Here is a 12,549-nt window from a genome sequence, read left to right on the forward strand (position 1 = left end):
AAGGACAGGCTCTAGCTGATTTTCTGGCTGATCACCTGATCCCTGCAAATTCCCCACTCAACTATGAGCTACCTGATGAATTCATCATGAGTGTGGATGAACAGGAGTCCCCTACTTGGGAGTTTTATTTTGACGGCGCGTCATCCTTTAAAGCTTTAAATCCAAATGAAACTCCTACAGTTAGGGTAGGATTAGGCCTGATTTTTGTGTCTCCTGAGAGTTATACTCTACGATACTCCTATAGTTTATCAGAACCTCGTACTAATAATGAAGCTAAGTACGAAGCTCTAATTTTGGGACTAGAGTTGGCCATTTAGATGAGTCTTACGTTTGGAGACTCCCAACTAATAATCAATCAAGTAGCTCGAGTCTACAAAGTACTTAAGCCTGAGCTCATTCCATATTATAATAAAGCAATGGAGCTCCTGAGCTTAATACTAGAAGTAACTTTGACCAAAATACCTAGATATGAAAATGGAAAAGCATATGCATTGGCCAAGTTAGCAAAAGAATTAGCTGACCCTACTGGAAATCCAGTGTCTATTTCTGTCCAGTATCGCCAAGCTCTATGCCCCGCAGACTTGTCCTCCCCTGATCAGACCCTCACAGTCCTTGCTGTTGAGGAGGAGTCAGACTGGAGAGAGCCCTTCATAGAGTATTTAAAGAATGGTAGGCTCCCGGATGATAGATCTCTTGCCGCTCAAATTAGAAAGAGTATTATTCACCTACATAAATGAGACCTTGTATCGACGCTCATTTGATCAAATGTGGTTGAGATGCCTCAACAAAGAAGAGGCCAGTAGAGTCATGAGCGAGATACATGAAGGATTTGTGGTGCCCATCAATCTGGACCTAAAATGAAAGGCAGAATTAAACGCCTCGGCTACTACTGGCCGACTATGATCCACGATTACATGGAGCATGCTAAGAGATGCCACCAGTGCCAGATTCATGGCACGATGATTCACCAACCTCTAATCGTTGCACCCTACTGTTTTCTTCCGGCCATTTGAGGGCTTTGGGTACGGATGTGGTTGGGTATCCTAATAGCTCCTTCTTCTAAGGTCATAGATTTATTTTTAGACCCGCAACAGATTATTTTCTAAGTTGGGCAGAAGCTGTACATAAAGAAGTTAAGTCAGAAGATGTGATGCGCTCTTTCGCGATAAACGTTGTTATATCGCTTGGTGTTCGTGCGTAATAACTTACAGATAATGGCCCGTCCTTCAGAAGCAACAAAAATTGCCTAGATTTTGCCCCGCCGCCAATATATTGGCCATACGTCAATTTATTTACCCTAAGCCAATGCTTGGTAAGGCTTCAATAAAGACTTCTTGTGCAACTGATAAGGAAATCCTTTTGCAAACAAGAGAGAAATGGCACGATAAGTTCCTGAAGCATTATGGGCATACTGGACTACTAACCGTAACTCCCTACTAGCCACCCATCTGCTTAGCTTTTGGGACTGAACGCAGTCCTCCAGTGGAAGGTCGAGCTCCATCGCTGCGCGTAGTAGTTGTTAACAATCTATCTGAGAAAAGATAATGCCCCGACAGAGGTTGGAAGAGCTGATGGTTTAGATGAGCTTCCGCTTACGAGCTTTATAATGCCTTAAGCTATGCCAGGCCGAATGACACGGCACTAACGAGCCGCCTTGTAGACCCGAGTGCTTTCTGAGTAGGAGAGTTAGTTCTTGTTTTAATTGCAGGCCTATCATCTCGCAATCGTTGAACGAGGTGGTAAGTTTGAGCCTGTTTGGGAGGTCCCTTCGCTATAAGAGCAATTTTTGAAGGTGGTGCTTACCTAATTGTTGATGCAATGACGTTCTACCCAATGCCCTGTTCATCAACGGGCAGTACTTGAAAAGTATATGCTGAGTCTATACTTAAGGGGGAGCTCCTACGCCTGGTAAAATCCCTCTGTATAGTAGCCCTAAAAGGATTCCCTCTTACTTTTCAGCAGTTCGTGGCCACGACGAATTGTCCTTCTACCCACGCGACGCTTGCTTTTACAAAGTATGGTGCTATCCTTAGGGTGATACATTATAACGCCGTAGGGAATGTTTGTACTTTTGTATACGCACCATCACGGTTGGTGCTATGCATAAATTTAGTTTGTTCTCCCTTTATACGGGTTAGTCCCCTCAGTTTTTCCACCTACCCCAGGTGGTGGGTCTGGGATTATCAAAACCAACATTTGAGGTCTAGTTTTTGCAGTTGATAACTGGGTCCATATCACCAATATAGTCAGCGTATGGTGATGGAGGTTCATTATCCATGGTTGAGTTTCTTTTTTCCTATCAGTCCTGAATTGATAGCCGAGCCTTAGTCATTCATATAGGTTATGATGTGATCAAGGATGTCTAGAGTCCATTGGTTTAAGACTTTTTGATATATGATACAGGTCATACCATCACATGCTAAGTCAAATATGGTAGCGTTGATCCTCTATATCTGATTTGGTTTAGTTGTACATTATTTCTATAACGGTTTGCTCCCAGTTCATTCACATGAGATGAATGTGGTCTGGGTTATCAAAACATCCTCCTCCTAATTTAAATTCATGTGTGAATAAGGAGGGGAGCTCTTAGTAGAGTCAACCGGGTTGCCCTTGTTGCAGGAGGAACCCGGTCAAAACGTCTACAAAAGCACAAATTTCCCAGTTCTGTTCATAATGGCGGACATTCTGGGTTTACCCAAAACTATTCACATTTCAAAAAAAAATGATAAAAAGAGGGAAGCCCTAGTAGAAAAAAACTCGGTTTGCCCTTGTCATAGAGGAACCCGGTAAAAATCTCTAAGAGCTCATTCCGAAAATTTCCTCATTCTCCTCCTTAAGAGTACAGTTTGACAATCCTCTTCAGGTTTGAGTTCCCATTAGTTTGTCTATTAATTTATATGATTTTTGAATGAATTTCCTTCATAGTGATGATAGTTTCTTGTGTTTTTGAGGTGGTAACCATACTACTTTTAGGCTTGGTCTTTTGAGAAGAGATCGCCCCCGGCTGCTCTCTTTTGGGCAGTCTAACCTCCATTCATGAAGTTACTCTGAGCTGCAGAGTAGTCCTATGAATGTGGCAAGTATTACCCTTCCACTTCGCAAGGGTCCTAGCCTGATTATGGGTAGGTTTTAACCGCTGTGGTCTTGATAATCATGATCCTCACTCAATGATCTTCAGATTAGGTGCCAGTGTGCTCCTTGTCCCTTAGATGTTATTTTCTTGCTGGATATAGTAATATCTGTTCTCAGGTGTTAGTACCCAGTTCCAAGAGCTCTGATTTTCTATTGGAAGATCAACTCACCGTTTCTTTCACCGTTACCTATTTCAACATTAATACAACCCTATCTTAGCTGCTAGAGTAAGCCTATGAATGTTCTCTTGTTGTTTTGGCTTCTCAAAGGGTCTATCCAGTTAGGGTGGGTATTTACTAGATGGACCCTTCCGGTAATCATTGATGGCATCATGATTACTATCCTGCGGTAGTAAGAAACCCCCTTCACTTACCTAGATGGTTCCTTAGTTGTGATGTTAGTACACCTCTCAGGTTGTTAGCATCGCATCTTCAGAATGCTCAGTTCTCTAGTAGAAGATCAGCTCCCTGGTTCCTTACTCTTCCTTTCAGCCATTCGTACAAATACTCTTAGCTGCTAGAGTAGCTCTATGGATTTTTTGTTGCTTTTTCTTCTCACAGGGTCCTACCCGATCAGGGTAGTGTTACCACTGTGAACTTCTAATGTTTAACAATCTATTTATGATTACTATCCTCATGTAGTTGAGTGTGTCCCCTTACCTCTAGAGCTTTTTCTTGTGGTGAATGTGTAAAGCTTGCTCGGGATATCAAACACACTACTGTTGGAATTGAGCTTCTAGCAGAAGATGCAGTTTCCTCCTCTCCTTTTTGTGACCTATCTCACATCTCATACACTAGGCTTCAGTCGCTGGATTGGTCCTTATGAATGAGTGTGAGGTCATTCACTTCCACAGGGTCCACTAGTTTATGTGCGGTGTGACACGGTGAGGTTTAACTTTCAGCAGTTGTGCCATCATAGAGAGGGTACTCTCACTACTTTGGCTCTTTTTTCCTACCTGGTGATTAAAGCATCATGCCTTAGTGCTGCCACACTTTTTCTTGAGCTTTGGATTCTCTATAGAGAGTCAGCATTTCAGATGCTTTTAACACTTATTTTTTTCATTGAGACTCACTCTAGCTGCCTGGAGAGTCCTTTGGATGTTTTGATCTTGCTTCTCTTCTACATGGTCCCTCCCTTAGTGTGGGTTTTACCTGTAGCTCCTTTTGAGGGTATTTTTATAGGCTTAGTCTACCTTCTGTAGTTGAAGCGCCCTTCGCTACTCGAGTTCTTTTTACTCCTTTGGGATAGATCGCCCCTTTACACCTTTCACAGCGTAATTCTTCCAGCTTTCTTGAGGGATGTCATTTGATGTTTCTCCCCCTTTTTGTGTAGGGTTAGGGTTCTTTTAGAGATCCTGACAGCCATTTGGATACTCATGGCCACGACACGTTTATCTCTACATGTGGGGTTACCAGATTGCTAGAAAGGGTTCCCTAGGTGGCTTCTGCCTCAAAATTATCCTTTACTTACCTTTTTCCTCACATCCTCAAGATGCGTGATAGGCTGATGTCGAGGTGACTTTTTGACCTTCTATTTGCTGTTGAATGGACAGACAGATAGTTGAGTTTACCTGGTAGAGAGGACCTGGCAGAGCACTTGGAGCGTACTCCCGCCACACTTTGAATTGTCCTGTTTTGATCAGGCAGCATCAAAGCCTGACTTTTATTCACTCAGTTGAATGACTGGGTGGGTATTGAGCCCTTCTTTCGTTTTGAAAAGCCGAGTTGGTTGAGCAGTTGTTGAGCTTATACCGTGAGGTGGCCGACAAGTCCTGGGAGGCGCAATTCCTCAACAATTTCTCTTTTAACCGCCGGATGTGTAAAAGACTACGCAGGTTCCACTTTGTGTTCATGAGCTTCTCGCTAAGGTCAGGCAGAAGTAGTGGGTCATCAATCCACTGTTTCGAAAGGAGCAGGAGGGGCGGGACCTTTTCACCATCTCCCGCTGTCCAGATGGCAGTAGCTTGGTAGTCTGATTTAACTTTACCGTTGAGTGAGTCCGACGAGTCCTGGGAGCGCAATTCCTAATAACCTTTACTGTTCGGAGTCCTGTAAAAGAATAAGCAATGCTTCCATTTCTGGTTTTGAGCTTCTTGTTAGCGTAAGGCAGAAGTAGTGGCCACCCAATCCATTTGTTCCAAAAGGAGCTGGAGGGGGGGATCCATTCACCTCTACCCGCTGTCCAGATGCAGTCAGCCTGAAGTTGATTTACTTTAAAACCGTTTGAGAGAGCCCGATAGAGTCCCTGGGAGGCATTCCTCAACAACCTTTTACTCGGATGTCCTGTAGAAAGTACCAGGCTTCACTTCGTGGTTCATGAGTCCCTCGCTAGGTCGGCAGAAGTTAGTGGCCAACCCATCCACTGTTCCAAGGAGCAGGAGGGCAGGATCATTCAACCCTCTACCCGCTGTCCAGATGCGGTCAGCTGGTAGTTGGTTTTTTTTTTACTAACCGTTGAGTGAGCCGACAGAGTCTTGGGTGGCGAATTCTCAACACCCTTTACTCGGATGTCCTGTAAAAGACTACGCAGGCTTTTCACTTCGTGTCTTCTTTAACTTTGTACTGAGGTCAGGCAGAGGTATCGAGTCACCCCAATCCACTATCCGAAAGGATCAGGAGGGATCGGGCACCTTCACTTGCCCCGCTGTCCAGCTACGGTCAGGCGGTAGCTGGGTTTTACTTGGTAGAGAGGGCCTAACGAACATGGCAGGAACTTCCTCGCCTTTTTCTCTGAGTGTCCCTGTTTCTATCAAACAGGCACCAGACTTCATGACTCCTTTTATTGCCGCCTTGAGTTGGTCAGGCAAATACTGAGTTCACCAATCCACTGTCCTGAAATGGCAGGAGGAGATGGAATATTTTCACTTTCTATCCTGCCTGTTTGAAATGACAAGACAGGAAGTGTTTGACTTCTGGTCAGAGAGGCCTGACAAGACACCTGGCAAGGAGACTCTCGCCACCCTGGAAGGAACTCTCGCCACCCTTTTCCCTGTGAGTCTTTTTGGTTAGGCAGACACAGTCGTTGTGATTCTTTTGTTTGCTGACCCGATTTTGTCAGGCAGATACTGAGTCACCCCATCCACTATCCTGAAATAGGAAGGAGGATATGGGACCTTTCACCTTCTATTGTCTGTGATTTCGATATAAGTCAGATAGTAGTTGATATGCTTTTGCTACTTAATTTTGGTCCTTCTCTGGCTTCCTGCCCTACTACTGAGGTAAGGCTAGAGGAGATCCTTACCCTTTTCACCCCAATGGTGAATCTTTACTTTTGGTTCTCTTTCTGTTCTGCCCGCTATAAGGGCAGGCTATAGGAGAATCCCTTACCTCGTTTTCACTTTTTTTAGGTGATCTTTACTGTTGGCTCTATCCTAGGCTTACCCTTGTAAAGGGTAAGGCCAGGAGAGAACCACACTACCGAGTTCACCATTTTGGTGATTCTTGACTTGTACACTACTATTTTTCCTTCTTGCCTAGGCTTGCTACCTGCTATGGGGCCAAGGCCCGGGAAGAATCTCTTTTTTTCCACCATCTTCAGTTGATTTCCCTTCATGATTTTCACTGTAACCTTTTGTGGCTTTAGTCGGTCCACGCCAACCGGCGTTTCACTAGTTGTTTCACCATCCTATTGGGAGGTCCGTTTGTTGACTGATTTTGGCCAGATTCTTGGTCAAAAAGTTGACTGGGTTCAACTGACCAAGCCAGACCCTATGCCCTCTCCATTGGGTTCAGTGGGTCGAGTCGAGTCTGTTAAGCGAGCTTGGACCCTGAGTCAACCCGGTTGACAAAGTCAACCAGGGTTGACCAATTTTGACCCATTAAGCCCTTTTAGAGCCTAATCATATCCACTTTTCTTGGCTTATAACCTCATACCCTTAGACCATTTGACTGAGTTGACCAAGTCAGCACATGACTTGGTCAATCCAAGTCCATAATGGGTAAATCGACCCATTAAAACCATTTAAATCCTTATTAAGAGCCTAATCAATGCATTACCCTCCCCTTGATTTCAAAAATTGCAAACCACGGCCTAAACCGACCTATTTCCCTCTATTAACCCTGATTTAATCTTGGTCGTTTTACTTTAGGTCTAGGTGCATTTAAATAGGAGAAATCAAGTCCAATTAAGATCTTTTTGCTCTTGCTTTCCTGAGAGACTTCCTAGCCTTGAGATTTTTGGAGAGCTCTTACACGACATCCCACCACTTTCCCGACAGACTCCGGCCTCCCCAACCCGCCGGCGGCCGGATTCTGGCGAGACCGGAGCATATACCCTCCGGGAAGATTTCAGTCGATGAGGCCGTTTTGAGTTCGGCGTTCAAGAGCGAAGATGTTCCTGGAAGCCCCAAGTCCAACAAGACCAAGATCGGATCGGATCCACCGAGTGGATTGAGGTATACCGTCAACACGTAGCTAGAAACACTTAGAAATATACTCTTTTAAATAGTTTATAGATCTCCGAAAAGTCCCCCGCAAAGCTCTTCAATTACATGCCTATATTGTGTTTTAAATTTTTGAAATCCATCGTGTGGTTTGGAGAACAAAGCAAAACAACGACTGGGGTTTCGTTTGTTGCCTAAATCTGGGATCACGGGATTGGACCATTGATCGTGATCAACGGTAAACGGTCGTTTGCGATTCCGTCGACCCGGGAATTTAACCCCGCGGTTCCGCGTGCGGTCGACGATCCGGGCCGTTGATCTCATCACTGCGGGTGATCCGACGGCTTGCAGTCGTTGCCGACGTGGTAAGGCATGACCCGCCGCCGTCATCACGTGCGCTAATGATGCGGTGAGACGCAATCATGGCCGCCGGATCGGCGAGCGAATCAAGGGTCCGCCACGTGTGTCCGCGTCCGATTTGGCTTTAAATCTGATTTTGTAAATTATTTTTTAAACCTTAAAACTTCAAAAAATCAAGAAAATTCTTTTTTGCTGTTCCGTTTTTGACAGTAATAATATACCGAATTGTTCGGATTTTATCCTCTTTATTTAAAATAATTTTTTTAGAAATTATAATTCTATATTTAATTTATTTTAAAAAACAGAAAACTCCTTTTTTTTTACTAATTATTTTTAATTTTTTTTTATATATAATTTACTGTTACTATATTAATTTAATTGTATTTTATTATATTGTTTACTGTTTTAGATTAGTTGTTTTGTTTATCATTAATTATTATTATTATTAATATTATTATTTTTAATATGTATATAAATGTAATTTTTTCTTTTTTTTATAATTAAATATTCTTTTTTTTTAATTGTTTTACTTAGTTTAATTAGTTTAAGATATTTAATTAATATAAAATATTATTCCTTTTATATATTTACAAATTATTTTAGATTTCAGAGTTCTTAAGGTATTAGTTATGATAGTTTTAATGATTTCTCTAAATATTATTTAATATTTTGATTGTTTTTTTTTTTTAAAAATTCCATTTATTGCTTCAATAACTTTGAAATCATAATTTTGTCGTTTTAAATCGCTGTCGACGCACAGCAACTTGATTGAACGTATTTGGATTCTGCACATTCTGAACTAGTTCTTACTTGAAAATTTTGGGGTTCTGTTTGCAGTTAGTTTAAAAAGTAAAACAGCAATCGTTTAAAAATATTTAATTATATATTTTAACTTGAAATTGCATACTTCCTTGTTTTGATCCGCTGTTTGATGCACAGCCACCTTGTTTTGGTGTAATTTGAATTCTGCATAGTTTGAAATTATTTTTCAGATAAAAAGTATGTCTTATTTTCTGTATTTCAAACAGTGAAACAGGGCTATTTTTAAAATATTATATTATCGTGTTTTAAACTTCCGAAGAATCTTCTTCGTCGTTTAAAGTCGGATTTTGACGTTTAACCCTCGTTCTTTTCAGAAAAGCGAGCTTTATGTTTTGAACATTCCAGCCCTTGATTTTGGCTGTTTTGCAAATCACTTTTGGATTCGATTAATTCAGGTTTTTTTGGTATTAGCATATTAATTAAAATGATAATTCTTTTCATGATACAACTATTTTCAAATGCTTGAGACTTCGTTAGGGTTGGTCAGTGGGTCTCTTATACTTATATATTATGAATTGAATTATTTTTATTATTTTTTTTTCTAAAAGTATATTTATATCTAATAAGTATTTTTTAAAATTTTTTTTAAGCTACCTATACCTAAATCCTTTGGGAGACCCGCAATCGTATGAAATTTTAGACATGGGATCTTATGTGTGAAGAGCATCAATGGGGAGAGGATTAAGTGAGTGGATTGAGTCAATCATTTCACTAATCTTTTCTTTAGGTGTCTGTTCTTCTTATCTTTCGTAGATTGCAATGTGTGGTCGCACCACGACACTTAGCTTAGGCTCTCCTAGAAATAAGGACATGGTGTGTTTATTTCAATTTTTTGTACTCCATGCATTTATTACCTGAAGGGTTAGACTAAACATTACTTTAACTCCTACAACGTAGTGACACTAAGGACAAAAATTTAAGGACCTGTCAGCGACTCTGAATTTTCTAATGGACTAGGATTGAAACCAGAACGACATGAAAACCTCCACATTTAAATTAGTGACATCTGAAACATCGCAGAATTTTCTAGGATTTGTAGGAGTCTTTGACCTCTAAATTAACTACCTTAATTACTGGTTAAATTAAGGCCCCGAGACTTCCAAAACATAACAATAAATACATTAGGTCGGAATTACCCATAATACCTCAATTTTCAAATCTGATCCTTGACCTTAGATAAATGGGCCTCCTTAGTTTGACTTTAGGTTGACCCTTAATTTGACCAAGGTCGGAATTTCCGTTTTGCCTATAAATCATTAAAATTATTAAAAATCCTAAATCTTCTCCAAACACTTGGAGAACTTTCTAGGTCATCCTGACCTTGTGGTGATTTCCAATCAGTTTGGAGCTTGTTTGGGGAAAAACAATAAAAAAGGCCCTTTTCTAGTTAATTTAGAAATTCCCTTAATTACCCAATTATGAACCCATATATTGTTTGAAAATTCCAAATTAGGTAAACTCACTTGATTTAGACTCCATTAGGGTTTAGTATTTATTAAAATTTTTGGTTTCTAGAAACTGACTTAGATTAGAAAGTCACTTTTGGTCAACCTAGTCTATATGAATAGGGCCCGAAATTTAGAATTCATGACTTTGCCTAGAAAACCTGATTTCAACCTATTTACCCTGTCTACTACTCCGATAGGTCAGTATTTCCTAAGGTGAAGGAAACCCAGACTTAATCTTTTTTTTTTATAGTGACTTTTTGGACCCAGTTAGTCCTTAGGAGGACTAGAACTTTTCTAAAATTAGTTAATATAATTTAATTCTCAATCATCAATTACTCTAAGCTCCTAAAATTGAACAACAAACTGAAATAATTAAATGAACTCTAATTGACTAATATTTGATTCCAACTAAAACATTCTTTCAATCCCCAAAAAACCTGAACTCTAGATAACTTAAACTAACTTCCTGCTTAGGACCTATCCAAACCACACCAGCCTTTAACACACATAGAATTGTTTCTAGGGCACCACTTCTAGAATCAGGTTAGGCCGCTGGTTTTACGTTTCTGCTGTTGCGCGGAGCTTTCGGCGGATTTCATTGCATTGCTGTTTTAAAAATATTGGTGTGTTTGCTTCATTTATTGCACTCTGTGATGTGATGCGCTAAGATCTACCCTAGGTTAAGGAAGATATATATATATATATATATAGTAACTGTTTTTCCGCGGCAGGTTGGGCCCTGGGGGGCGGGGGGCGGGGGGTGGGGTGGGGGGGGTGGGGGGGGTGGGGGGTGTGGGGGGGGGGGGTGGGTGGGTGGTGGGGGGGGGGGGGGGGGGGCTCAAGCCTATAAGGGGGCGAGCATTATAATTATTTCTAATAATGTTTCATGGCAGGTGCTTGCTCAGCTCCCCCTAGATAAAAATGAGGGCAAAATTAATAATTTATAACTATACAGATGAGCTGCTTAGCCTCATAATTAAGAGCATGGTTGCAAGGGTCAATGGTGTTAGCATTTCAACTTTTAATATAACGCTTGGGTTGATTTTTATTAGGATAACCTGCAGGGTCTAGAATTTTCTATTTCTAATGGATGTAAAATTTGCAATAAGTTTAAGAGTTGTGAAAATGCAAACTTTGAGTGTGGAATATTCTATCCCACTGAATCCAAAAAGACAAAAAAGGGGGAAAAGGCAATTCCCCCATTAAAAAATATGGGGATTGTCTTTTCTTCCATTTAGGAAATCGAGTGGGATGGCTTTAGATATCCAAAGAGAAAAGGCAATAATCCCAAATGGGAGAATTGTCTCTTCGTTTGGATAGTCAAGCACGACGGAATCTAATGAGTCAGGAAGAGAAATCCAAGGAGTCCAAGGAGGAGAGTCCAAGGAGTCAAGAGGAGAGTTTCCAAGGAGTCCAAGAAGAGAAGACACCCAGAAGACTGAAGAACCAATATCCATCAAAGTCATTGCGTCTGTCATATGGTTCTAGAAATTCGGTGTTGTAAGCAGTGGTCCCGGCCATTAATTTTTTTGGCAATTCTGGTTTTGTTAATAAGGGCAGTTTGCCCTATGGACATTTAGATGTTTATTTTGGGATTTATTTGGATGTGCTTTCCCTGATTGCGCGTAGAAAATTGCCTACTTTTCTAGGTTGTTTCTTGCATGCGGCTTTTGATTTTTCGTCTGGATTTCCGTTAGGCTTCTTTAAGGACTTTAAAATTTTTCTACTCATAACCAAAATTAATGTTTAAGTTCTAAATAAATATGAAACTTACGAACCTAGGGAATTGCCAGATTGTCCGGGTCGCATGAATATTACTGATCCTCTTTCCTTGTTATAAAGACATCTCCCTGCTTGCGGGTTGAGTCCGGATAATCTGGCCTATGAGGATGAAGTGAGACTAGGGAGATTCCAGTCTTTTTTCAAAAAATTATTTTCTATAAGCCTTTTTTTTTAAAATTTTATAGCATTTATGAGCTGACATTTCAAACTAGCAGCATTGCATTAGTAAACCAACATAATTAAATTTAATTGCATTAGCTAGGAGCATCTAACTAACTAGTCAGGACCACTAGCGAAAGTTCTCTAGATGTCGGATCCTATTTCCAAAAGAACGTACCACCCATCCATCTTTTATACTGACTTAATTACATGGTTTTAAAGCGATTAGGTGGGTTTAGCTGGTCCCATCCAGGCTGGGAATAAGTCAGGTTTTGCACTGCTTAGCTAGGACACGGGTCTTAGTGTTCCGTAGAGCACTAAGCTAAACTAGATTAGGATTTCGAGGCTCTACATTCGGTCTCGTAGTTATGCCTTAATAGTAAGGTAGGTCCCTTCTTTCAAAGGGCTATAAATCCTAACTTATCCTGCGTCACAGGATGACGCCACCTCCATCTCTTCACCCCC

Source organism: Dendrobium catenatum, unplaced genomic scaffold (assembly GCF_001605985.2).
Source record: "Dendrobium catenatum unplaced genomic scaffold, ASM160598v2 fragScaff_scaffold_621, whole genome shotgun sequence".
NCBI lineage: Eukaryota > Viridiplantae > Streptophyta > Magnoliopsida > Asparagales > Orchidaceae > Dendrobium > Dendrobium catenatum.